Source organism: Bufo gargarizans, chromosome 1 (genome assembly GCF_014858855.1).
Source record: "Bufo gargarizans isolate SCDJY-AF-19 chromosome 1, ASM1485885v1, whole genome shotgun sequence".
NCBI lineage: Eukaryota > Metazoa > Chordata > Amphibia > Anura > Bufonidae > Bufo > Bufo gargarizans.
The window spans coordinates 412274932-412301867 of record NC_058080.1 but is presented as its reverse complement, the minus strand read 5'-3'; the positions used below and the strand labels follow the sequence as shown (position 1 = coordinate 412301867).

At 44.3% G+C, this 26936-nt stretch overlaps 2 protein-coding genes across 7 annotated transcripts in view; one reads left to right on the top strand and one right to left on the bottom strand.

The window, feature by feature from the left end:
• CCDC171 (coiled-coil domain containing 171) overlaps positions 1-18600 on the bottom strand; it is a 142440-nt gene extending 123840 nt beyond the window's left edge. For 4 of the 5 annotated variants that reach the window (XR_006387032.1, XM_044271544.1, XM_044271521.1 and 1 more), the window contains exon 1: positions 18475-18600. The gene's annotated coding sequence lies outside the window, so the exon portion shown is untranslated. The remainder of the gene's footprint in view (positions 1-18474) is intronic. The other variant, XM_044271533.1, reaches the window with a different exon arrangement.
• A 518-nt stretch (positions 18601-19118) lies between these two features.
• The window catches only part of ACO1 (aconitase 1), a 51016-nt gene continuing 43198 nt past the window's right edge, over positions 19119-26936 (top strand). For both annotated transcript variants that reach the window (XM_044271507.1, XM_044271491.1), the window contains exon 1: positions 19119-19260. The gene's annotated coding sequence lies outside the window, so the exon portion shown is untranslated. The remainder of the gene's footprint in view (positions 19261-26936) is intronic.

Genomic DNA, 26936 nt, shown 5'->3' with positions numbered 1-26936 from the left:
GTCGCTTTTTTTGAATTACGGTTTCTATTATATCTGATTTTTCTTTTTGTTCCCGTATTTTGGCCCGTCTGACTTGCTGTCTCTGCTCCTGAGGTTTCTGATTCGGAGTAGTCTGTGTATCTGGTTTTTCTGACTGGAAAGTTCCTTTGTTTTTTCCAGGAGTAAACACGGTCTGACTCGAAGTCTAATTTATCTCGTATATATTTACGGTGTTTTCTCTCTTTAATCTCAGTTTTAAAGTTTTCTAGATTATTTTGCAGTTTAATTTCTTGATTTTTAAAATCAGCTTGCTGACTAAAACTGAGTATTTCTTTCACTTCCTGAGTGAGTTGATCGGATACACGATCCAGATATCCTTTTTCGTATTCGACCATATATTGCATAAGTCTAAGGGAGTTTTAGTCATTACACGGTCCCAGCCCTTGACAAATTCTGGGTCGTCAGTATGATTATTTGGTCTGAGGGGGTTCCTTAGGCCCCTATATACTAGCCCTTGGGTTATGTAGGTTTCCAGACTTACTATCTCCCACCATGAGCTGAAGTACTGTCTATAGGTTCCACCAAGGCTCCTGAACCCACTATTAATGTCAATGGTGTTCAACGGGATAGATTGTTTGGAGAACACTTGGCCTGCTTCAATCAATAATGCCTCTTTGTCTAGCCCTTGCATAAGAAATCCTGCCATTTATGGAGTAAGCTCAGGATATTATTTCCTTTTAAATAGGCCAAAGAACAACAGGGGTAATTCACACCCAATCAATTAAATACAAAAATTAGGCCCTAGTAAGACCCTCGGGAGTTAACCCTCAAATACACCACTGGTCAGTGAGACCAAAAGAAATCCCTGTAGGGGTCTACTAATTTGAAAATTAAGACATGTACTTTATTAGGTTCGATTAAAAAGGGGATTTATAGATGCCCCAAAATACCACACGTTTAAAACTATCAGACGATAGTACAAATTTGTGTAGCAATTACTTTTTCTCTCATTTTGAGTGAGAGAGATGTAGTTATACAGGCGGGTGGTTGGTATACAGTTTGTCACACTTTTGGGATATTCTATTTCTAGGTGTCCTGGGACCTGGGCCCAAGTCCCGACTACCAGTCCGTGTTATATCAATTGTGTGTCCCTTTTCACTGATGCCACAACACACACCACACCAATTCAACACATACTGGTATAACCCTAATACTGGGCAGAAGTTGACACAGTTGCTACCGTCTGTTCTAAAAAGGAGAGAGCGCCTAACACTAGTCCCCACCGACCGTCATGCGGCTTCGTCAGGGGTTTGGGGTATTAGCGTCGGCGCGCTGAGCAAACACAGGTTATATGCCCTAAGTGACGCCCACTGTTTATGCGTTGCGGCTGGACCCATTGGTCACAGCCGCACGAGGCGTGTCCACTGTGTCACGTGCGCGGATGCCTAGTGATGATGTCATCACAGGCTGCTGCGCGCCCGGTCACACCCCCGTTTCAGGCGGCTGATCTATTAGTTACGGCCGTCCGGGGCGTGGCCACTACGCGACATGCACAGGCGCCTAGTGACGACCTCATCACTAGGCGTCTATCCAGCCCAATCCAGTCATCGGCGCCGTCTGATGACAACATACTCGGCGTCATCACTTCACCTCCTCCCTATCACGGAGGTGGGAGTGGCTATCCAAATGGATACAATACCATGGTCGATAGCCCTCCTACTGGATACATTTGTATTAAAAGTGACTGGATGCAGGCAACTAGATACTTAATTACTTAGATGCAGTTAGAGGGAAACGAGGCAGGACGATACATATTTAGCTGATACCAGCAGTTCACGATCTATGCGCAGCTAGCTGGTCAGAATATTACAAAATATATTTGTCATACAATATTAGCCACCTTTCTCCATTACACCACGGCATATATACCTATGTTGACTGTTACAAAAAGGGGGAGGAATTTATGGGGTCATCTTATAACTTGTTCATGCTGCAATTCTTATTTTGGCCACCAGATGGCAGGCCAGGATAAGAAATGAGCAACTTCTAGTTTTACATGTCATTTAAAAAAATCCCTGATGGAACAAAATCAAAAATTAAAAAACATTATTTATAGGCTCATATATGAGCTTCTAAATCATTACAAAAAATGTAAAAAAATAAATGTTAAAAATAAAAAAAATATAAAAAAAAAGTTTAAATCACCCCCCTTTCTGTATAATTAAAAAATAAATACCTAAATAACAATAATATAAACATCATGGGTATCATCAAGACTTCTAAAATATAAAAAAAAAAAATCCAATACAGCGAATGGCGTAATGGAAAAAAGGGTCAAAATGGCCAATTTGCCCTTTTTCGCTGCTTCTCTTACCCAAGAAAATGTAATAAAATGTGATAAAAATGTCACACACATTGCAAAATGGTATAAAAAAAGAACTACAGATTGTTTCGCTAAATATGAGCCCCTAAACAGTTCAGTAGACATAAGTACAAAAAAGTTATGGGGGTCAGAATATGGTGATGTAAACATTATTTTTTTTAATCAAAGTTTACATTTATTTTTACACTATTTAGACATAAAAAAAACTAAGCATATGGGGTATCTTTGTAATCGAACTGACCAAGAGAATGAAGGGCATGGGTCAATTTTGCCGTAAACGAAACGCCAGTGGGAATAAAACCCGTAAAACGATGGAGGAATTGCATTTTTTTTCCAATTCCAACCCATTTGGAATTGTTTTACCGCTTCCCACTACATTTTATGCCATAATTAATAAAGGCATTAGAAAGTACAACCTGTCCCGCAGCAATATATAAAAAAAAAACTTATGGCTCAAGGAAAATTGGGGAAGAAAATGAAAACTTAAAAAAGAAAAAAAAACCTCCGATAGCCTAACGGTTAACATCTTAAGCATGGAATGACGTTTCTATTCGTGACTCGAGCTTGACAAGTCAACAGAGCATGACAGTGGAGAAGAGGAGTGTTGTGAAGATGACCATGTTATCACAGCTCAACAGATATAGAATCTGTTTTCTTCCTGGGAAGTTGTGAAGAGTGTTGCCCGAAAACACCGACATCGCTGTTGCTGGGCTTAAAACCTGTGATTATGAAGACAAGGTGCTGAACTTCTTCAAGAATCTTCAGAAAAAACGCCAGAAACAAGTTACGTTGGACGTTTTTTTCAGCAGTACTGCTAAAGGTAAGAATCTGCTTTATTTCTATTAATTCTGTGCTTAATGTGCCTCAATCCTCCCTTTTTTTTCTTATTCCGGGTTGACATTTTTGAGGTTTGAAACCAATTACCCATTTTCTATAGACTATTGTATAATATTGTATGTTAAGGAATCACTGTATATAGAGGGTATATAGTGTATAAGGAGGGAGGAGTGAAGGAGGGTATATATTCTATATAGAGGGAGGACTGGAGGAGGGTATATAGTGTATAGAGAGGGAGGAGTGAAGGAGGGTATATAGTGTATATAGAGGGAGGAGGGTATATAGTGTATAAAGAGGGAGGAGTGAAGGAGGGTATATAGTGTATATAGAGGGAGGAGTGGAGGACTGGAGGAGGGTATATAGTGTATAAAGAGGGAGGAGGGTATATAGTGTATATAGAGAGGAGTGGAGGAGGGTATATAGTGTATATAGAGGGAGGAGGGTATATAGTGTATATAGAGAGGAGGGTATATAGTGTATAAAGAGGGAGGACTGGAGGAGGGTATATAGAGGGAGGACTGGAGGAGGGTATATAGTGTATATAGAGGGAGGACTGGAGGAGGGTATATAGTGTATATAGAGGGAGGACTGGAGGACTGGAGGAGGGTATAAAGAGGGAGGAGTGGAGGAGGGTATATAGAGGGAGGAGGGTATATAGTGAGGATGGAGGAGGGTATATAGTGTATATAGAGAGGAGTGGAGGAGGGTATATAGTGTATATAGAGAGAGGAGTGGAGGAGGGTATATAGTGTATATAGAGGGAGGACTGGAGGAGGGTATATAGGTGTATAAAGAGGGAAGAGTGGAGGAGGGTATATAGTGTATAAAGAGGGAGGAGTGGAGGAGGGTATATAGTGTATATAGAGGGAGGACTGGAGGAGGGTATATAGTGTATAAAGAGGGAGAAGTGGAGGAGGGTATATAGTGTATATAGAGGGAGGACTGGAGGAGGGTATATAGTGTATAAAGAGGGAGGAGTGGAGGAGGGTATATAGAGGGAGGAGGGTATATAGTGTATAAAGAGGGAGGAGTGGAGGAGAGTATATATTCTATATAGAGGGAGGACTGGAGGAGGGTATATAGTGTATAAAGAGGGAAGAGTGGAGGAGGGTATATAGTGTATAAAGAGGGAGGAGTGGAGGAGGGTATATAGGTGTATATAGAGGGAGGACTGGAGGAGGGTATAAAGTGTATAAAGAGGGAGGAGTGTATATAGTGTATAAAGAGGGAGGAGTGGAGGAGGGTATATAGTGTATATAGAGGGAGGACTGGAGGAGGGTATATAGTGTATAAAGAGGAAGTAGTAGAGGGTATATAGTGTATATAGAGGGAGGACTGGAGGAGGGTATATAGTGTATAAAGAGGGAGGAGTGGAGGACTGGAGGAGGGTATATAGTGTATAAAGAGGGAGGACTGGAGGAGGGTATATATTCTATATAGAGGGAGGACTGGAGGAGGGTATATATTCTATATAGAGGGAGGACTGGAGGAGGGTATATATTCTATATAGAGGGGAGGAGTGGAGGAGGGTATATATTCTATATAGAGGGAGGACTGGAGGAGGGTATATATTCTATATAGAGAGAGCACTGGAGGAGGGTGATATAGTGTATATAGAGGGAGGACTGGAGGAGGGTATATATTCTATATAGAGAGAGCACTGGAGGAGGGTATATAGTGTATATAGAGGGAGGAGTGGAGGAGGGTATATATTCTATATAGAGGGAGGACTGGAGGAGGGTATATAGTGTATATAGAGGGAGGAGTGGAGGAGGGTATATATTCTATATAGAGGGAGGACTGGAGGAGGGTATATAGTGTATATAGAGGGAGGACTGGAGGATGGTATATAGTGTATATAGAGGGAGGACTGGAGGAGGGTATATAGTATATATAGCGGGGGGACTGGAAGAGGAAATATAATGTATATACAGGGAGGACTTGAGGAGGGTATGTGATATATATATATAGGGAAGACTGGAGAAAGGTATAAAGTGTATATAGAGGGAGGACTGGAGGAGGGTATATAGTGTATATAGAGGGAGGACTGGAGGAGGGTCTATAGTGTATATAGAGGGAGGACTGAGGAGGGTATATAGTGTATATAGAGGGAGGACTGGAGGAGGGTATATAGTGTATATAGAGGGAGGACTGGAGGAGGGTATATAATGTATATAGAGGGAGGAGTGGAGCAGGGTATATAATGCACATAGAGGGAGGAGGGAATATAATGTATATAGAGGGAGGACTGGAGGAGGGTATATAGTGTAATATAGAGGGAGGAGTGGAGGAGGGTATATAGAGGGACGAGAGTATATAGAGGGAGGAAGGTATATAATGTATATAGAAGGAGGGTGGTATATAGAGGGAGGAGTAGGGTATATAATGTATATAAAGGGAGAAGGGTATATAGTGTAAATAGAGGGAGGACTGGAAGAGGGTATATAATGTATATATAATGTATATAGAGGGAGGACTGCAGGAGGGTATATTATGTATATAGAGGGAGGACGAGAGAAGGGTATATAGTGTATATAGAGGGAGGACTGGAGGAGGGTATATAGTGTATATAGAGGGAGGACTGGAGGAGGGTATATAGTGTATATAGAGGGAGGACTGGAGGAGGGTATATAGTGTATATAGAGGGAGGACTGGAGGAGGGTAATATAGTGTATATAGAGGGAGGACTGGAGGAGGGTATATAGTGTATATAGAGGGAGGGACTGGAGGAGGGTATATAGTGTATATAGAGGGAGGACTGGAGGAGGGTATATAGTGTATATAGAGGGAGGACTGGAAGAGGGTATATAATGTATATAGAGGAAGGAGTGGAGCAGGGTATATAGAGGGAGGAGGGTATATAGAGGGAGGAGAGGAGTAGGGTATATAATGTATATAGAAGGAGGGTATATAATGTATATAGAGGGAGGAGGTTATATAATGTATATAGAGGGAGGAGTGTATATCATGTATATAGAGGGAGGACTGGAAAGAAGGTATATCATGTATATAGAGGAAGGAGTGGAGCAGGGTATATAATGTATATAGAGGGAGGAGGGTATATATTAGATATAGAGGGAGGAGTGTATATCATGTATATAGAGGGAGGACTGGAAAGAAGGTATATCATGTATATAGAGAAAGGAGTGGAGCAGGGTATATAATGTACATAGAGGGAGGAGGGAATATAATGTATATAGGAGGACTGGAGGAGGTTATATAGTGGGAGGAGTGGAGGAGAGTATATAGAGGGAGGAGAGTATATAGAGGGAGGAAGGTATATAATGTATATAGGAGGGTGGTATATAGAGGGAGGAGAGGAGTAGGGTATATAATGTATATAAAGGGAGAAGGGTATATAGTGTAAATAGAGGGAGGACTGAAAGAGGGTATATCATGTATATAGGAGGACTGGAAGAGGGTAGATCATGTATATAGGAGGACTGGAAGAGGGTATATCATGTATATAGGAGGACTGGAGGAGGGTATATATAATGTATATAGAGGGAGGACTGCAGGAGGGTATATTATGTATATAGAGGGAGGACAAGAGAAGGGTATATAGTGTATATAGAGGGAGGAGTGGAGCAGGGTATATAATGCACATAGAGGGAGTAGGGAATATAATCTATATAGAGGGAGGACTCGAGGAGGGTTTATAGAGGGAGGAGAGTATATTGAGGGAGGAAGGTATATAATGTACATAGAGGGAGGAGGGAATATAATCTATATAGAGGGAGGAGTGGAGGAGGGTATATAGAGGGACGAGAGTATATAGAGGGAGGAAGGTATATAATGTATATAGAAGGAGGGTGGTATATAGAGGGAGGAGTAGGGTATATAATGTATATAAAGGGAGAAGGGTATATAGTGTAAATAGAGGGAGGACTGGAAGAGGGTATATAATGTATATAGGAGGACTGGAAGAGGGTACATAATGTATATATAATGTATATAGAGGGAGGACTGCAGGAGGGTATATTATGTATATAGAGGGAGGACGAGAAAAGGGTAGATAGTGTATATAGAGGGAGGACGAGAGAAGGGTATATAGTGTATATAGAGGGAGGAGTGGAGGAGGGTATATAGTGTATATAGAGGGAGGACTGGAGGAGGGTATATACTGTATATAGAGGGAGGAGTGGAGCAGGGTATATAGTGTATATAGAGGGAGGAGTGGAGGAGGGTATATACTGTATATAGAGGGAGGAGTGGAGCAGGGTATATAATGCACATAGAGGGAGGAGGGAATATAATGTATATAGAGGGAGGACGAGAGAAGGGTATATAGTGTATATAGAGGGAGGACTGGAGGAGGGTATATAGAGGGAGGACTGGAGGAGGGTATATAGTGTATATAGAGGGAGGACTGGAAGAGGGTATATAATGTATATAGAGGAAGGAGTGGAGCAGGGTATATAGTGTATATAGAGGGAGGAGGGTATATAGTGTATATAGAGGGAGGAGAGGAGTAGGGTATATAATGTATATAGAAGGAGGAGGGTATATAATGTATATAGAGGGAGGAGGTTATATAATGTATATAGAGGGAGGAGGTTATATATTAGATATAGAGGGAGGAGTGTATATAATGTATATAGAGGGAGGACTGGAAAGAAGGTATATCATGTATATAGAGGAAGGAGTGGAGCAGGGTATATAATGTACATAGAGGGAGGAGGGAATATAATGTACATAGGAGGACTGGAGGAGGGTATATAGTGGGAGGAGTGGAGGAGAGTATATAGAGGGAGGAGAGTATATAGAGGGAGGAAGGTATATAATGTATATAGAAGGAGGGTGGTATATAGAAGGAGGGTGGTATATAGAGGGAGGAGAGGAGTAGGGTATATAATGTATATAAAGGGAGAAGGGTATATAGTGTAAATAGAGGGAGGACTGAAAGAGGGTATATCATGTATATAGGAGGACTGGAAGAGGGTAGATCATGTATATAGGAGGACTGGAAGAGGGTAGATCATGTATATAGGAGGACTGGAGGAGGGTATATCATGTATATAGGAGGACTGGAGGAGGGTAGATCATGTATATAGGAGGACTGGAAGAGGGTAGATCATGGTATATAGGAGGACTGGAAGAGGGTAGATCATGTATATAGGAGAACTGGAAGAGGGTATATCATGTATATAGGAGGACTGGAAGAGGGTATATCATGATATAGGAGGACTGGAGGAGGGTATATATAATGTATATAGAGGGAGGACTGCAGGAGGGGTATTATGTAGATAGAGGGAGGACAAGACGAAGGGTATATAGGTGTATATAGAGGGAGGAGTGGAGCAGGGTATATAATGCACATAGAGGGAGGAGGGAATATAATCTATATAGAGGGAGGACTGGAAGAGGGTATATAGAGGGAGGAGAGTATATCGAGGGAGGAAGGTATATAATGTACATAGAGGGAGGAGGGAATATAATCTATATAGAGGGAGGAGGGTATATAGAGGGACGAGAGTATATAGAGGGAGGAAGGTATATAATGTATATAGAGGGAGGACTGGAGGAGGGTTTATAGAGGGAGGAGAGTATATCGAGGGAGGAAGGTATATAATGTATATAGAAGGAGGAGGGTATATAGAGGGAGGAGGGTATATAATGTATATAGAAGGAGGAGGGTATATAGAGGGAGGACTGGAGGAGGTTAAATAATGTATACAGAAGAAGGAGTGAAGGAGGATATATAATGTATATAGAGGAAGGACTGAAGGAGGGCATATAATGTATATAGAAGGATGACTGGAGGAGGGTATATAGCAGTGGTGGCGAACCTATGGCACGGGTGCCAGAGGCGGCACTCAGAGCCCTCTCTGTGGGCACCCACACCCTGGAAAAAGTCTATGTTGTACCAATATACTTTAGACTTTTCCTGCCATTTATCAGCGCAGGGCGCACTATGAACAGCACAGGCAGCGCACTGAATGTACGCAGCTATTATAGCTAAATTATAGTACATGGAAGATAGACTATACTGGTATTCAGGTTACATTGCCGTGTTGGCACTTGGTGATAAATAAGTGGGTTTTTGGGTTGCAGTTTCAGCACTCTGTCTCTAAAAGGATCGCCATCACTGGTATATAGTGTATACAGAGGGAGGACTGGAGGAGGGTATATAGAGGGAGGACGAGAGAAGGGTATATAGAAGGAGGACTGGAAGAGGGTATATAATGTATATAGAGGGAGGATTGGAGGAGGGTATATAATGTATATAGAGGGAGGACTGGAGGAGGGTATATAATGTATATAGAGGGAGGAGGGAATATAATGTATATAGAGGGAGGACTGGGGACAGTAAAAAGTTTTTATAGAGGGAGTGTAGGAGAGTATATAGAGGGAGGAAGGTATATCACGCATATAGAAGGATGAGGGTATATAGAGGGAGGAGGGTATATAATGTATATAAAGGGAGAAGGGTATATAGTGTACATAGAGGGAGGGTATATAATGTATATAGGAGGAAGATTGGAGAAGGGTATATAGTGTACATAGAGGGAGGACATATAATGTATATAGAGGAAAGAAGGAGGATATATAATGTATATAGAAGGAGGACTGGAGTAGGGTATATAGTGTTTACAGAGGGAGGACTTAAGAAAGGTATATAGAGGGAGGACTAGACTCCTCCCTCTATATACACTATATACCCTCCTCCAGTCCTCCTTTTATATACACAATATACCCTACTCCACTCCTCCCTCTATATACATTATATACCCTCCTCCCTCTATATACACTATATACCCTCCTCCCTCTATATACATTATATACCCTCCTCCAGTCCTCCCTCTATATACATTATATACCTTCCCCAGTCCTCACTCTACATACCCTCCTCCACTCCTCCTTCTATATACCATACTCCACTCCTCCCTCTATATACATTGTATACCCTCCTTAACTCCTCCCAAATATGTGTGTACCCTCCTCCACTCCTCCCTCTATATACATTGTAATAAGAAAGAGAAGAAAATCCAGCTCTCTCCGGTGAAAAAATGCGAAACTTTATTCCAGCGAGTTAAAATCCATTTTTTTGCCGCCTAGGGGGGGAGATCACAGGAGGAAACTCCTCAATAGGGAGGCTTTCTGGATCTTCCAGTTAGAATCTCGCCAGCCCTGTGGTTTAAATAGACGCCATGATCTCATCTTACAGTATTGATTTGGGACCGTTTCGTCTTTTCTACCACACATATGCTTTGCTATTAGTACTTTTGCTCTGTTTGTACTTGTATTTTTACTTAGTACAATGATCACTGTTTTTAGTGACTTAATTTATCTATATGTAAGTGTTTTCTTTTGCTGGTGTCTGCCATTGTTTAATAGGGTTTCTATTTTGTCATGTGCATGGGAACGCCCCCTTGGGTCTCCACCTCCCAGGTGATATCTATCAGCCTGGGGTTAGCTTGGGCTACTTAAGGGAGAGCTCCCATTTCATTAACACGTTTGTCATGAGGAAGGACCCATATCCTTTTGAGGTCTGAAACATGTTGACTGCTATTTGTACACCTGTATGGATTTTAACTCGCTGGAATAAAGTTTTGCATTTTTTCACCGGAGAGAGCTGGATTTTCTTCTCTTTCTTATTGCATATACCGCGTCCAGGAGCGGCATCCGTGCACCTCTGGTGTTTCTACTACTGCAGGTGAGAGCTGCCTTACGTTCTTTTCTATATACATTGTATACCCTCCTTAACTCCTCCCATATATGTGTGTACCCTCCTCCAGTCCTCCCTCTATATATAATATATACCCTCCTCCCTCTATATACCCTCCTCAGCCCTCCCTCTATATACCACATATACCCTCCACCAGTCCTCACTCTGTATACACTATATACCCTCCCCAGCCCTCCCTCTGTATACCATATATACCCTCCCCAGCCCTCCCTCTGTATACCATATATACCCTCCGCTAGTCCTCCCTCTATATACACTATATACCCTCCACTAGTCCTCCCTATATATAAACTAGATACCCTCCTCAGTTCTCCCCCTATATACACTATATACCCTCCTCAGTTCTCCCCCTATATACACTATATACCCTCCTCAGTTCTCCCCCTATATACACTATATACCCTCCTCAGTTCTCCCCCTATATACACTATATACCCTCCTCAGTCCTCCCCCTATATACACTATATACCCTCCTCCATGCCTCACTCTCTATACATCATATACCCTCCTCCAGTCCTCCCCACAGGTAAGTAGACAAAGTTGCAGGTATGCAGACCTGGTGTCAGACAATACAACCGTCTGCATCCGTTCAGAACGGATCCGTTTGTATTATCTGTAACATAGCCAAGATGGATCCGTCATGAACTCCATTGAAAGTCAATGGGACACGGATCCGTTTTCTATTGTGCCAGATTGTGTCATTTGGCTCAGTTTCGTCAGACTGACACCAAAAGCTGCAAGCAGCGTTTAGTGTCCGCCTCCAAAGCGGAATGGATGGAACTGAGGCAAACTGATGCATTCTGAACGGATTCTTTTCCATTCAGAATGCATTAGGGCAAAACTGATGCATTTTGGACCGCTTGTGAGAGCCCTGAACGGATCTCACAAGTGGAAAGCCAAAATGCCAGTGTGAAAGTAGCCTTACAGCGTCATTACTACAGTCCACCTGCTATTGCATCTTCACATTCCGGGTTCACAGTAAACACATGGGCGTCATGAACAGCCTGACTGACACAACACATGACGGAGAGGTGGGAGGCACGCTGCTGGGGCTCAGCCAGTACACCTTGGCGTAGGTATGCCGGCTCCAGTCCTGAGAGTCTTTGAGCTCCAGCCAGTGCTCAAAACAAAAAAATTTAATGATATTTAAAAAAATTTACATTGTTGGGCTAAAAGAAAGTGAATTAATCAAATGAATAATCGAACAGCCCTAGTCTGCTCTATACCTTCACTCAGGCTCTGGCCTGCTTTCCGGCAAGGCCTCTCCTCCTCTGCCCGCAAGTCACACAAGCGCTCACTTTGGCTCTAAAAGGCAATCCTGGAGTACGATAGGTGCCTTGCCCTGTGGGAGGGTGCCTGAGCAATAGGTTCCTTAGCTTGCCAAGTTCCTCCCAAGGTAAGCAGTGTTCTGTTTTGCCCATGTGCTCTGTATCTCCATTACCTGACCCCCGCTGCCTGCCCAGACTGTTGACAGTATTGCACGCAGTCTACCAGTCCTGACCTCGGCCTGTTCCTGACTACGATTTTGCCTGACCCCTCGATGCCTCCACTGGTGTCTCTGACCGCCGTAGGTAAGCGGTTAACCCTACAGAGACTACCCCAGGAGGTTGCGGACTGGTGAATCCCCTGCACTAAAGTACAGATCCACCTAATAAAAAGGGGTGATGAGTCTGTCTGGTTCAAGTCAGAAGTGGGCAGGCTTGCAAATACAACATTGAGTTACAGCACAATTACCCCACCAATGAACCCGGTAATGCCTGGTACACATCAGAGGTGTGTGGGTTTATGAGATGCAGCACAATTACCCCACCAATGAAACCGGTAATGCCTGGTACACATCAGAGGTGTGTGGGTTTATGAGATGCAGCACAATTACCCCACCAATGAAACCGGTAATGCCTGGTACACATCAGAAGTGTGTGGGTTTATGAGATGCAGCACAATCCCTCCACCTAATCAGGGGGTAATACAGCAGCGTGGTGCACATCACAACGGTGTGGGTTTGGAAATAGGCGTAGGCTTGTCCTGTACAGTATCCATGAGCACATATACTCCACCTAATGAAAGGGCGAGGCTACTTTCACACTAGCGTTTCTATTTTCCGGTATTGAAATCCGTCATAGGATCTCAATACCAGAGAAAAACGCTTCCTTTTTGTCCCCATTCATTGTCGATGGAGATAAAACTGAACGAAACGGAATGCTCCAAAATACATTCCATTGCAAAAAAAGATATAAGGAGCGTGACCACACTGGTTCTGGACCTAGTGGGGACTTGTCAGGTAGAAATGTTGTCCTAGACAGGCATGGCAAAGGGCTCTGACTGACAGCACTGAAAGGTAGCATTGCCAAGAGGCAACCTGTGTGATTATGGAAGGACCCCACCTAGAAGCAGTGTTTCTGACATCTGACAGGGAAACTAGCAAGGACTGTGGCAGGAGGAGGCTAGGGAGCGGGGGGAAGCAAACAGGACAGATCCCATCCGAGTGTATGTACCCGACTGAAACTAAGGCCTTTTGCGGTCTGCAAAAAATACGGATGAAATCCGAATCCGCGTGCATTCCGTATTTTGAGGAACGGAACAGCTGGCCCCTAATTGAACAGTACTATCCTTGTCCATAATGCGGACAATAATAGGACATGTTCTATTTTTTTGCAGAACGGAAACGGAATGCACATGGAGTAACTTCCGTTTTTTTTGCGGACCCATTGAAGTGAATAGTTCCGCATATGGTCCGCAAAAAAAAAAAAAAAAAAGGAACGGACACGGAAAGAAAATGCGTTTGTGTGCATGACCCCCTAAAGAGGAACTTTCATCAGTTTAGCCCTAGTCTAATTATGGTCTTACCTTATAGGGCGGCCCCCACTGATGTCATCACATTATTTAATTTTTTCCAAAGACCCAGCAGTAAATGTTTCAGAAAATCACAGTGGGCCTAAAGTTCCTGCCCCTTGCCTAGTGAGCAGTGATGGTCAGTTTGCAGTGTTCGCCAGCGAACACATGCAGGCTGCCATCTTTAGTAAGGTAGACTCACCCGTCTGGCGATGCACAGGTAAGCCCTTACCTGTGCCGGGAGCCGGTCTGAAATCAAATGCAGTCACTGGGAGCAGGCAGTTCCGAGAACAGCCCGATGAAGGCCCCCGGCGGCTGTTCTCGGAACTGCCTGCTCTCGGTGACTGCATTTGATTTAAATTGAGAGAAAATGGAGAACCGCACTCTGAAAGTCCCGGTGCCAATCAAAGGCTGAAATAGGCACATTCATGTAGTAGAAATTTGAGGCTCTCAGGTTTTTGTGGCATTTAAGAATGTTTTTATTCATGCATTATTTTCATATTCCAGTTGCCCAATTCATGCCGAAATCAGAAAATAGAAAAAGCTGACCGGACGTTTTGGTCTCAAACGGACCTTCCTCAGCGGTCATAAATTATTTTATCTGTGAACAACAGGTACATAGGACATATCGTCATTGACAACCGGTATGAAAAACATAGAAAAATGAAAAAATAAATAAAAGAATCGATGCATAATATAGACATTACAAAAAAGAAAAAACGATATACAGTGCATAGAGAAAGAATTTGATATGTATCAGGAGGTATACGGTATATACACGATTGCAGACAAAAATGGATTGAAATCTAATGCACATGATATAAGAATAAAGATATGCTGATGGCAATCATCTTGGACATGATTAAATGTAATAGCAGGTTCTGGTATCAAATCGATGGTATTTTGGTATATGGTGTGGCATATGGGGTAATCGGCAGGGCGCTGGAGGTGCGGCGTGCAAGCGGTGTTTTTAGAGTCTGTAGGCTGGAAATCGTTCTGGTCATGGGATCGGGCCTCACGTGACATCCGGGATGCCAAGATGCGTTCCACGAGGACGTCACGTGTGCGGAAGTGGCCTGGACTTGCGTTCCACCAGCGAACCCTGTTTACCAGGGATGATATTCGCATGTGGACATTGTGGGTACATATATCGGCTACATCAGATTAATCATATTAAGGAAAATGATCACTCTTGGTGTAATATATGCTGTCCACTAGTCAAATATACAAATAAATATGGAAAATTGACTGTTTATAGGAAAACCTATATATGTGGGTATAGGAATAAAGGATATAGATATGCTACTGAAGAAGGGGGTGAAAGGGAACAAGGGGGGGGGGATGGGGTAGGGAAGGAGGGATGGGAAGACAGGGGGGGGGGGGGGCTCATCTCATCCTCAATAGTTCTGGCTAGAAAATCAGCGGGTCTGTGGAAGAACAATAAGGCAGTGTTAGATCATGTACATGTCATGTATAACCATGCAAGATAATTTAAGCATTAATGAAAGAAATCACATTCGCGATTGAGACCGTGCGGTGAGAGAGTTCCCAATTTGTGGATTCAGAAGGCCTCCCTCTGTTTTAGAAGGAGTATACGATTGCCTCCTCTTCTCGGTAAATCCAGAATCTGGTACCGTAATTGGGAGACCTGGTGTTTGATTGTAGAGAAGGGATATGGGACGGGCAGTAGCGTTTGGCCCAGTCTGATGGTGGTGAGCCACCATCTTTCGTATTTCTCTGATGGTGGACTTGTGTTTGCTTATTCGGTCTCTAATATGTTGCGTTGTTTCGCCAACATATGCGAGGCCGCATGGACACTTCAATAGATAGACTACAAAGCTAGAGTCACAAGTAAAAAATCCCTTATTCGGAAGGGTCTGTCCCGTACGTGGGTGTGTAGCATATTCCCCCTTGATTACACTTGAACATTGAGCGCAGTGTAGGCAGGGGTAGGTACCCTGTAGCCGACTGTGTAGGAATGACTGTTTAGACAACTTAGTGAAGCTACCATGTCAGCCTTGACCAGTTTGTCTCTAATGTTGGATGATGTATAGCAGGTTAATGGTGGCTGGTGGAATTCTTTTACCTCAGGGTATGCTTTGGCCAATAGTAGTGACCAATGTTTCCTAAGCAAACACAAGTCCGCCATCAGACTGGGCCAAACGCTACTGCCGGTCCCATATCACTTCTCTACAATCAAACACCAGGTCTCCCAATTACGGTACCAGATTCTGAGAAGAGGAGGCAATCGTATACTCCTTCTAAAAAGGAGGGAGGCCTTCTGGATCCACAAATTGGGAACTCTCTCACCGCACGGTCTCAAACGCGAATGTGATTTTTTTTCATTAATGCTTAAATTATCTTGCATGGTTATACATGACATGTACATGATCTAACACTGCCTTATTGTTGTTCTTCCACAGACCCGCTGATTTTCTAGCCAGAACTATTGAGGGTGAGATAAGCCCCCCGTCTTCCCATCCCTCCTTCCCTACCCCATCCCCCCTCCCCCCCCCTTGTTCCCTTTCACCCCCTTCTTCAGTAGCATATCTATATCCTTACTCCTATACCCACATATATAGGTTTTCCTATAAACAGTCGATTTTCCATATTTATTTGTATAGTTCACTAGTGGACAGCATATATTACACTAAGAGTGATCATTTTCCTTAATATGATTAATCTGATGTAGCCGATATATGTACCCACAATGTCCACATGCGAATATCATCCCTGGTAAACAGGGTTTCGCTGGTGGAATGCAAGTCCGGGCCACTTCCGCACACGTGACGTCCTCGTGGAACGCATCTTGGCGTCCCGGATGTCACGTGAGGCCCGATCCCATGACCAGAACGATTTCAGGCCTACACACTCTAAAAACACGATTACCCCATATGCCACACAGGTACCTAATGGCATGCCTTCTCTTCCAGGAACTTGCCCTGCCTTTACAAATGCTGACGGCTAGATCCGTTTAGGTTATTGCCTGTATATCACATATCAGAGGAGGAGTCCGATATGATCATGGGAAATACCATCGATTTGATACCAGAACCTGCTATTCTCTTTAATCATGTCCAAGATGATTGCCATCAGCATATCTTTATTCTTATATCATGTGCATTAGATTTCAATCCATTTTTGTCTGCAATCGTGTATATACCGTATACCTCCTGATACATATCAGATTGTTCCTCTATGCACTGTATATCGTTTTTTCTTTTTTGTAATGTCTATATTATGCATCGATTCGATATGTCCTATGTACCTGTTGTTCACAGATAAAATCATTTATGACCGCTGAGGAAGGTCCGTTTGAGACCGAAACGTCCGATCAGCTTTTTCTATTTTCTGATTTCGGCATGAATTGGGCAACTGGAATATGAAAATAATGCATGAATAAAAACAATTCTTAAATGCCACAAAAACCTGAGAGCCTCAAATTTCTACTACATGAATGTGCCTATTTCAGCCTTTGATTGGCACCGGGACTTTCAGAGTGCGGTTCTCCATTTTCTCTCAATTGAAATCAAATGCAGTCACCGGGAGCAGGCAGTTCCGAGAACAGCCGCCGGGGGCCTTCATCGGGCTGTTCTCGGAACTGCCTGCTCCCGGTGACCGCATTTGATTTCAGACCGGCTCAGGCATAGGTAAGGGCTTACCTGTGCATCGCCAGACGGGTGAGTGTACCGTACTAAAGATGGCAGCCCGCATGTGTTCGCTGGCGAACTGACCATCACTGACAGTGAGAACACACCTGACATGGAACATCTCCAGGCTGATAGCTACATGTGTAAAAGGCCAAGTCTGGCAAATCTCCAGACCTGAAAATCCAGAAATATTTCAGAGTTTAGGTGTCGCCTCCTAGGGGCAGCAGCTATATCTAACGTAAAGCCTGTCTCCCCAAATGCAGGAACAGGTAATCAGATTGGTGGCGGTCTGACACCCCCAACGGTCAGCTACCAGTACCTATACAGTGGATGAAGTATCTGTCCACGGTATTGCAGCACAGATACCCGACCACTGAACAGAAGCTGAGCTGCGGTACCCCGGAGTGGCCACTATAGCCTTCCGCCTCTGATTGGTGGTGGTCCTGGGTGTCGGACCCCTCCCTGATCTGATGACTACACAGTGGATGAAACAAGAGGCAGAAGGTTCAATTCACTGTACAGTGTCTGACACCAGTGATAGTGACCACCTACCAATACCTACGTCCTGGAAAACCCCTTTACTAAAATAACCCCTCCACCACATACATGCCCAGGTGGGAATACCGCTTTAAAATTCACATTTCAATGTGTATTCCTTTCCGAATACGACCACGTATCTTTCCACGCGGATGTGAAATCCGTGCCAGGAAGAGACACGTCACGGCTGAGCTGTGGTCAAACTGCACAAATCCGAGGATCAATGTATCTTCTGTGGCAAATACACCCTGTATTCTGAGCTGTGTGAACACACCCCTAGAGTCTCCTGCTACTTTTTTTTTCTCCCAAATAGTGAAAGATCAAATGCAATACACACAGTGCGTTTAATTTGTGGCGTTTTTCCTGGGTGATCGAGATCTTAGAGGCTCAGGGCTCTCATCATCCCTCTAAGGTGGCAGGTAATGGAGAACTACAAGTCTCGTATGCCAGGCTGCACCGGGTGACTTACCTTCTCCACAGCTCCAGGGGCCACTGGGTGACTTACCTTCTCCACAGCTCCAGGGGCCACAGGCTGCACTGGGCGGGCAAGGCTCCGGGTGACTTACCTTCTCCAGGGGCCACAGGCTGCACTGGTTGTTATTGTTCTCACTGATGACGTCCTCCAGGTTCCATGTCCCGCTGCAGCGACCGCCGGAACCATCTCCGGCCTGTGATTGGTGGAAGCAGTCCTCCCTAGCGGTGGGAGCGATGTGATTGGTGTAAAGAAGCAGCCGGATTCTACTCTCTGGAGGGACAGCACGTTGCTATGGACAACATGGAAGACGCTACGGAAGCCGATTAAGGTAAAAAGTATGGCAGAGTAACTGCATCCGCTGGAGACCTTCTAAAGCCACGTGATTCAGTGACAGTATAAAGGAATGGAAACAGAACATGGACATCGTATTATTTATTAAACTACATTATACACTACGTGCAACTGATCTGGAAATAGTGGAGCCGTCTATTGCAGTCTCACTGATGACCAGTAGGTGCCGCTCTTAGGCCTTTTGTTGTACGTCCTGTGGACAAGCTAAGGTCTGGGTAAAGAGATGAGGCTTGGTCATGCACAGGCTGAATGGCATTACTACTGTCAGGTTTCCACCAATCGGTGCGGAGTGGGCGTGGCGCGAAGCGGAACCCTCCAATAACAGACAAGAGGAGTGAACTTTGAACAAACAAAACTTTATTAGATGTTTAAAATGTTCTTCCTTTGAAGAGTATTGACTCGCCCCTCCTCCTTCTCCTCCTGCAGCTTTGATCCTTGGGAGGGTTCGGGTCAGGTGCGGGGTATTCTGCTGGTTTGTGACCCCCGTCTCCCTTCGTAGGAGGAGCAGTCACCGCTGTCTGGACAGGTGAGGGCGGGGGCATTGTTGGGGGCACAGCTGTGTCTATGCCACTCACTTTGGGCTTTGAATACTTCATGTTCATTGTCTGCTGTATTCCCTGGGACTTCCTGGATAATTGTACAGTATGAGATGTGTCTTATGTATCTAGTGTGCTGTATTGATCCACACATATCTATTATTATTGCATTTTACTCATTTTGCACTAAAAAACATTTTTTTAATTGGTCTTTAAAAAAAATATTCAGCCTTTTTTTGGATACAGGGATTAAAAATCAGTCAGTTTGCAGAGTATGACTTCTCAATGGCTCATGTGAAGCCTTATCTCTGATATCCTGACCTCATAAACACACATCCATATTGTCATCAGTTTGATAAGAGTTCATCTATGATGAGTGTTCATGAGTAGAGATGAGCGAACTTCTGTTTTAAGTTCGGCGTCTAAAGTTCGGCTTCCGGTTAGCGGAGAATCCCGATATGGTTCCCGATATGGATTCCGACTTCCGTTGTGGTCCGTGGTAGCTGAATCAATAATGGCCGATTATTGATTCCGCTACCACGGACCACAACGGAAGTCGGAATCCATATCGGGATTCTCCGCTAACCGGAAGCCGAACTTTAGACGCCGAACTTAAAACAGAAGTTCGCTCATCACTATTCATGAGGTCAGGAGATCAGGCTTCACGTGAGCCGTCAGCTGGCGGGACTGAGAAGAGATACTCTGCAAACTGATTTTCAACCCCTGTATCTCAAAAATGGCTGAAATATTTTAATATAGACCAGTCGACAACATTTTTAGCCCAAAATTAGATTAAAAAAAAATTGCTTGGCGTAATCTTCCTGGCATTGGTCCCTTTATGAGCCGAAGTCTTCTGATCATTTAGCGTGGTGGACTTAAGTTGAAATATGTTCATAGCCATGCTTTTCTCTTATAAACCTTTCAAGATTGTACATGTTAAAGTATTTCTAAACCAGGGTTCAACAACCTCCAGCACTCCAACTGTTGTGAAACTACAGCTCCCAGCATGCTCCTTTTGCTTCTATGGGAGTTCCAAGAAAACCATGTAAGTGTGCATGCTGGGAGTGGTAGTTTGTCCACATTTGGCGTGCTGGTGGCTGCAGATCTCAGATATGTGGGGAAAAGGACATTCTAGCTATAAATATTTATCACTTATTAATGAGAGCCCCATACACTATCACTAGAACTAGTACCCTGGTCAGCTGCCCCTCTAGCAGCTAGAGATGCACATGAAGCTGTTGCAGGCTGATGCTTTACACCAGGGATGCTCAACCTGTGGCCCTCCAGCTGTTTTCATACCAAATACCCGCTGGTGACAAGAAGTTCAAACTGAGTACCCCCAAAGAATCCATCAGTGATAAATGTTAGTAAAATAAGAGTATTCTCACACCACTAAAAGTACATCGCCACGTCTCAAACATCTCAAATAAGTAAAGAATACTAATGATACAGGGACAAACGTAAGCCACGTAAGCAGAACCGTGCCAGACCCATCCCAGATACCTTCAATACAATACAGCAAATAAACCCAAGGAAGGTAACCTAAAGTTATTAGTAATATCAGATCCCATCGAATAATAACGTTATAAAATTTGTGCCTGCTATGTAAGAATTGTACCGGGCAAAAGAAAGTTCCTTCATACCCTTCAGCATGCTGGATTGATCAGTGACTCCAGCACAACACCTCGGGGCATGTTTCACCTTCTGGCTTCAACCCATAATTAAAAACCTGGGGATTAAAGGGGTAGACCGGGCTTTTTCATATTGATGATCTGATATTGATTACTCATCCTGAGGATAGATCAGCGGGAGTCCTTCCTGCCCGCTGCTGCTGTCCATGGTCTTTGCCATAGACTGCAGCAGTGAGCTGGAAGAGAGGAAGGAGATGGCACGTGCGCACTGCGAGCGCCGCCTCCTCAGGCAGCTGATTGGCTGGGATGCTGGGTGTCAGACTCCCGCTGATCTGATATTGATGACCTGTCCTGAGGATAGGTCATCAGTAGTAAAAGCCTGGATAACCTCTTTAAATAGCAGAGAATAATTGTGACAAAAATGTGCATGATCTACACTGCCGTGTGCATACACCCTTAGGCCTCTTGCAAGCGACTGTATGCCCTCCGAGATATATACGGTCCGTGAGCGGGCCATATGTCCCGGAGCGGCATTGATCACGCGCACGGGAGTACACAGCGTCATAGATTACAATGATGCTGTGCACGTCGGCCCACCTGTAATCTATGACTCTGTGTGCTCCCGTGCGCATGATCAATGCTGCTCCGGGACATATGGCCCGCTCACGGACTGTATATCTCAGAGGGCATATGTCCTGTGCAAGAGGCCTAAGAGTGACTGCATGAGGATAGCTCATCAATATTTAAGTACTGAAAACCCCTTTAAAGGAGCCTTCCCATAAGGACATTTAAGGCATAGCCACAGAGTGTGCCGTAAATGTCCGATAGGCACACTTCCCACCTCTGGGACACGCTCTTTTCTCAACAACGCGACCCCCCTAATATGCTGCCAGGAATGAAGAGGAGGCTGTACACGCTCATTTACGCAATAGAACTTCTGACAGTAGCCTAGTATACTTGCTTGGCTGTTTTTGGGAGACAGTGAATAGAGAGAGCTGCCCATGACGGGTGGCACCTTATTCTCATGTTTGGTAGGGACCCCTCAGCAGGAACCAAACTACTGAGACGTTCCAGCCAATCATGAGAACAAGGGTTGGGGCATGGGGCCATTTGAATACAGCAGAGGTCCTACATATCTGCTGCCAGACCATTCAACTTTATGGGGCTGTCAGTGATAGCGGAGGACAACCCAGAGGAATTATACCCGGCACTCCTATAGAGTTGAGTGGAGCACACATGCGTGAGCTTTGCTCCCTTTAAACAGGGGAACATGGGGCCCATGATTGCCTGGGAGCCCATCAGACAGACATGTATCCCCTAGGGCAGGGATGCTCAACCTGCGGCCCTCCAGCTATTGTAAAACTACAACTCGCATCATGCTCTGCTGTAGGCTGATAACTGTAGACTGTCCAGGCATGCTAGGAGTTGTAGTTTTACAACAGCTGGATGGCCGCAGGTTGAGCATCCCTGCCCTAGGGGATAGGCGTTTGTTGTGAGTCAACCACTTTGAAGGGGTTGTCTGGGATTTTTATATTGTAACCACCACAGCCCCTTCATAGATCTGATATCACATCCATCAGTCACATGGCCTTTGTGCAGCTCAGTCTAAGTCCAGGGAATGGGATTTAGCTGCAGTACCAAGCACGGCCACTATATATTGTACAGCGCTATGCTTGGTGTAGTATGAAGAAGGCCACAGCACTCATTAGAGCGCTGCAGTCCCTTCAAGCACTGATTGGCAGGGGTGCTGCGAGTCGGACCCCCATTGATTAGATATTGAAATCCCAGGTAATCCTTTTAATACAAACTAGGGGAAGCACATGCATATTCATATAAAAGTTGAGAGCACTCTTTTAAAGGTGTAGTCGTATAATATCCCAGAGTTGCATGTAGAATTTTACAAGCTTCGGAGCTGAAATCTCCAAGCTGCCATTGCTGATATAATAAATAGTAATAAGCTAGATGATTTACATTTTGATAACTGCCCTCTTTACACCAGGATATATCTTGCAGTTGGTCGACGATTTTAAATGACAATCAGCAGAACTGTGATTTCAGCTCTGTAATTTCAGGCTGTAATTTGTAATCAGGCGAATGCAGTATATTTACAGAGCTACTTTTAGGTTACTTTTTTATATGTATACCTTTATGTTATATCTAAATGTAAACTGTGAACATTCTTTTTAATATTAGTAGACATTTGTTCTATTACTTTTTCAAGTAGTTTGTGAAAATCTGAGAACCGATGTATTGACGAGACCCTCATGGTGACAGCGCCATTCATCCTGCACTAGGTGAAATCAATTGAATGTCTAATGGTCAGAGAGCAAAACCCAGTCACCAGGGCTGATTTTGTAGCCCCCCTGCCAACTAGGTTTATGTAGAGCCCTGCCATAGGTTTGTATCCATTAACCCTGTGAGCTATAGGGTCCATCCCAGAGATTGATTTCCAACGTTCTACAGAAGATACTAAGAAGGGGAGTCGGGTGGTTTCCAGAATTCGGCCCCAGTGTTATCTTCACACCTTTTCCTGGCCAGGCTTTATGGTTTAAACATCATATGGTGTATGTGTGTGGTAACCTTTGGTCTCTTTCACCAGCAGTAATCTCGTAGTTGGTCATTTAACAATTCACAACGTCTAATTTTGTTTGCCCGTGTCTTAAATTGCTGTATAATCAGTTGCCTTTGTTAGCAAACTCATTACTGAGAATTGATGAGTCAGCTTGTGACCATATTACTGGATGTTGTTGTTCTTGTTATAGTGGGCATTGGCAATTTAAAGGAATTTTCCATATTGAATAACCCCTTAATATTTGACAAGGCCTTATTGAAATGAGCCTGTCACCATGAAAATGCAGTGCAATCTACAGGCTGCATGTTATAGAGCAGGAAGAGCGGAGAAGATTGACATACTTCTATGGGAAAAGATTCATCATACCTTGTATTTTATTCATTTAAAGAGGACCTTTCACCGCTCCTGACATGCCTGCTTTAATAGCCCATATAATAACAATTCTGGAGCATCTATTCTTATGGCTCCATGTTGTGCCATTCCTTTATTATTTCTACTAGAAGTTATGGATGAATTGCTAGCAGTCTGCAGTAAGGGTACAGAGGAGTGGTAACCAGTTGGCGGGGGTGTACCTGCACAGTCTGACAATAGCAGCACTGATTGGATAGAGTGAGACTGTGCAGGGGAACCCCCCCCCCCCCCCCCCTGTACCCTTACTGCAGACTGCCAGCAATTTATTCATAACTTCTAGCAGAAATAATGGCATACACAGTACCAGGCTACCACCCCCCCCCCCCCCCCCCCCCCTTACATGTTTTAGGGGTTGCCCCCACTATAGATGACCTAATACACATCTGGTGGGATTGTCCCAGAGTGAAGAGACCCCAAGGAAGCATTACTTAAGGCCTCGTGCACACGGCCGTTGCCCAGCCCGCAAACAGTGGGTCCGCAATACACGGGCACCGGCCGTGTGCATCACGGATGCGGACCCATTCACTTAAATGAGTCTGCAATCCGGGACATGCGGTGCGGAACGGAGGCACAGATCGGAAGCACTACGCGGCCCCGCGGTCAGTGCTCGTGCATTGCGGACCACAATTGGCAGCCTGCACACGTTCGGGTGCATGAGGCCTAAGAAACCGATCCCGAGAATTGCTCCACAGTCCACACCCACAGCGATTGATCCTTTTTTCTTCCTGGCCACTAAGCAGCCTATAGCGGCAGCCTGGAAAAAACCTTCCCTGGATTTCTCCGTGGTCAATCGCAATATGGATTTCTACATGATTAACGAGAAACTAACTTCTATTACTACTGATTGTCATGACCGGTTTTTGGAGATCCTATTTCTCAAGGGTTTGTGTGGCTTTCAGTCTGGGCTTTTCTCCACATCACACCCAGTGCCTGCTCTACCGATTCTTCGAGTCATGACCCCATGCCAGAGTATGGACCTTGTGGCTGCTGAGCCTGCCGTCCTGCGACACCCCCAACCACCTTCCCTCTTCCCCTTATTTTCTAGGTTTTTAATTCCTTTGACCTGTTGGCTGCAATGGCCTTCTTTGTGAAACCTAATAATACGTTGATGATGTATCAGGGAATGACTGCTCTTTCTGTAAGCCTGTTGTGTCAGGCCTTTATGTTCTCTTCCTTTTTCTCCCAGTTGCATTGACCCTTTTTTTTTTTTTTTTTTATAATTCTTTTGACTTAAATTTGTAACTGTTACGCATTGTTAAAAATTTCCAATAAAGACTGTTTGTAAAATGCGCACAGCACACGGACCACATCCATATTTTGCTGATCCGCCATTTGCGGATATGTTTGTGGGCATGGGGCCTCATACTATGCTGACATTGGGATTTATTTTCTATTGCACAGTAATGTATTATCAGTTATTTCATACTGATTGTACTAGGATTAGGCTAAAGTCACACATATGGTCCTCATTTCTCAAAACTGTCTTAGTTCACATTTATTTTTTCTTAGTGTTCTGAAAAAAATAAAAGGTGAGCTCTGATTGGTTGCTATGAACAACAAATAATTTTTTTCTGTTAGGCAGTTTTGGTAAATGAGGCCCATAGATTTTAATGAGATTATGTCATTTTCCTATGATTTGCACATACAGGCTTTGAAGTGGCAAAAAACTTATTCAAATACCGCCTTTTTAAGTCAGTCTTTATTTCCCCTTTGCACTGGCGGAGGATGCATATAATTTATCATAAGGTGTACCCCTGGCAGTCTGTGCACCAGGCCTAAATACTATTCCAGCCCCTGACTGGAGTTGTTTTTCACCGACATTTAAGCCTTATTCACAAATCCGTGTCCGTACTCAAATCTGTGAGCAGGTGGTCAGTGATGCATCCGTGAAGCTGTCCGTGAAGGATGCGTTTTGGGGGTCCGTGTGTCAATTTTTTGCTGTCTGTGTTGCATCCGTGCAAAGCTGGCGTCAGCACCCAGCATACTCGGGCAAGCCCACAGCTCCTGCAGGGGCCTACAGCACAGCTGCCAAAGACCAGAAGCAATGAGCGCTTCCATCTATACAGATGGAAGCACTTATTGCTGGAGCGCTGGGAGCTGCGGTCCTGTCACTCGCCTCTCTGCTCCCCGCGCTCCTCCCCCTCCTTCAGGCCGGCAGCGCACAGAATGGTGAAGCAGGAAGACTTCTCCCCGCTCCACCATTCAGCCTGCAGGCACAGATCGTGCTGCCAGCCTGTGTGGGTGGAGCCTTCAGCCCAGAAATCTGCATAAGCTCCACCCACACAGTGCTGCAGAGCGATCTGTGTCTGCAGGGGAGAGAGGACTGTGAGCTTCAGGAACGGGACAAGGTGAGTAGTTACTGCGCTTTTTTTTTTTTTTTTTTTATACAGAGGGGGCAGAGAGAGCTTTATTACTATGGAGGGGGCACAGAGCCAGAGGGCATTACTCCAATGAAGGGGGCACAGTGGGCATTATTACTATGAAGGGGGCACAGTGGGGATTGTTATTATGAAGGGGGTACAGTGGGGATTGTTAGGCCTCTTTCATACGGGCGTCATGTTTTAGGGCCGGATAAGATGCGGGAGCGTCGTGGGAAAATGCCAAATTTTTCAGCGCGAGTGCAAAACATTTTAATGTGTTTTGCACGCGCTTGAGAAAAATCTGCATGTTTGGTACCCGAACGTCTTCACAGAAGTTTGGGTTTGGGATCGGTATTGTGTAGATTGGTATTATTTTCCCTTATAGCCATGTTATAAGGGAAAATAATACATTCCTAATACAGAATGCATAGTACAATAGGGCTGGAGGGGTAAAGGGAACCTGTCACCTGCAAAACGCATATTAAACCGACCACAGTACCTTACAGTATCCCCCCGTGTGTTGCTAATCATGTTTTTCTTTCTTCTTTGTGTTTCTTCATACTTGTTAAAAACGCTGTTTTAATGACAGTTGGCGCTGTCTCCGAGTGAGGCTTGAAGTCAAGGGGGCAGCGGCCTCCTTGCTTCAAGTAAAGCTAAGCCCGCCCCTTACCCCTCCTCTCTACAATTAGATG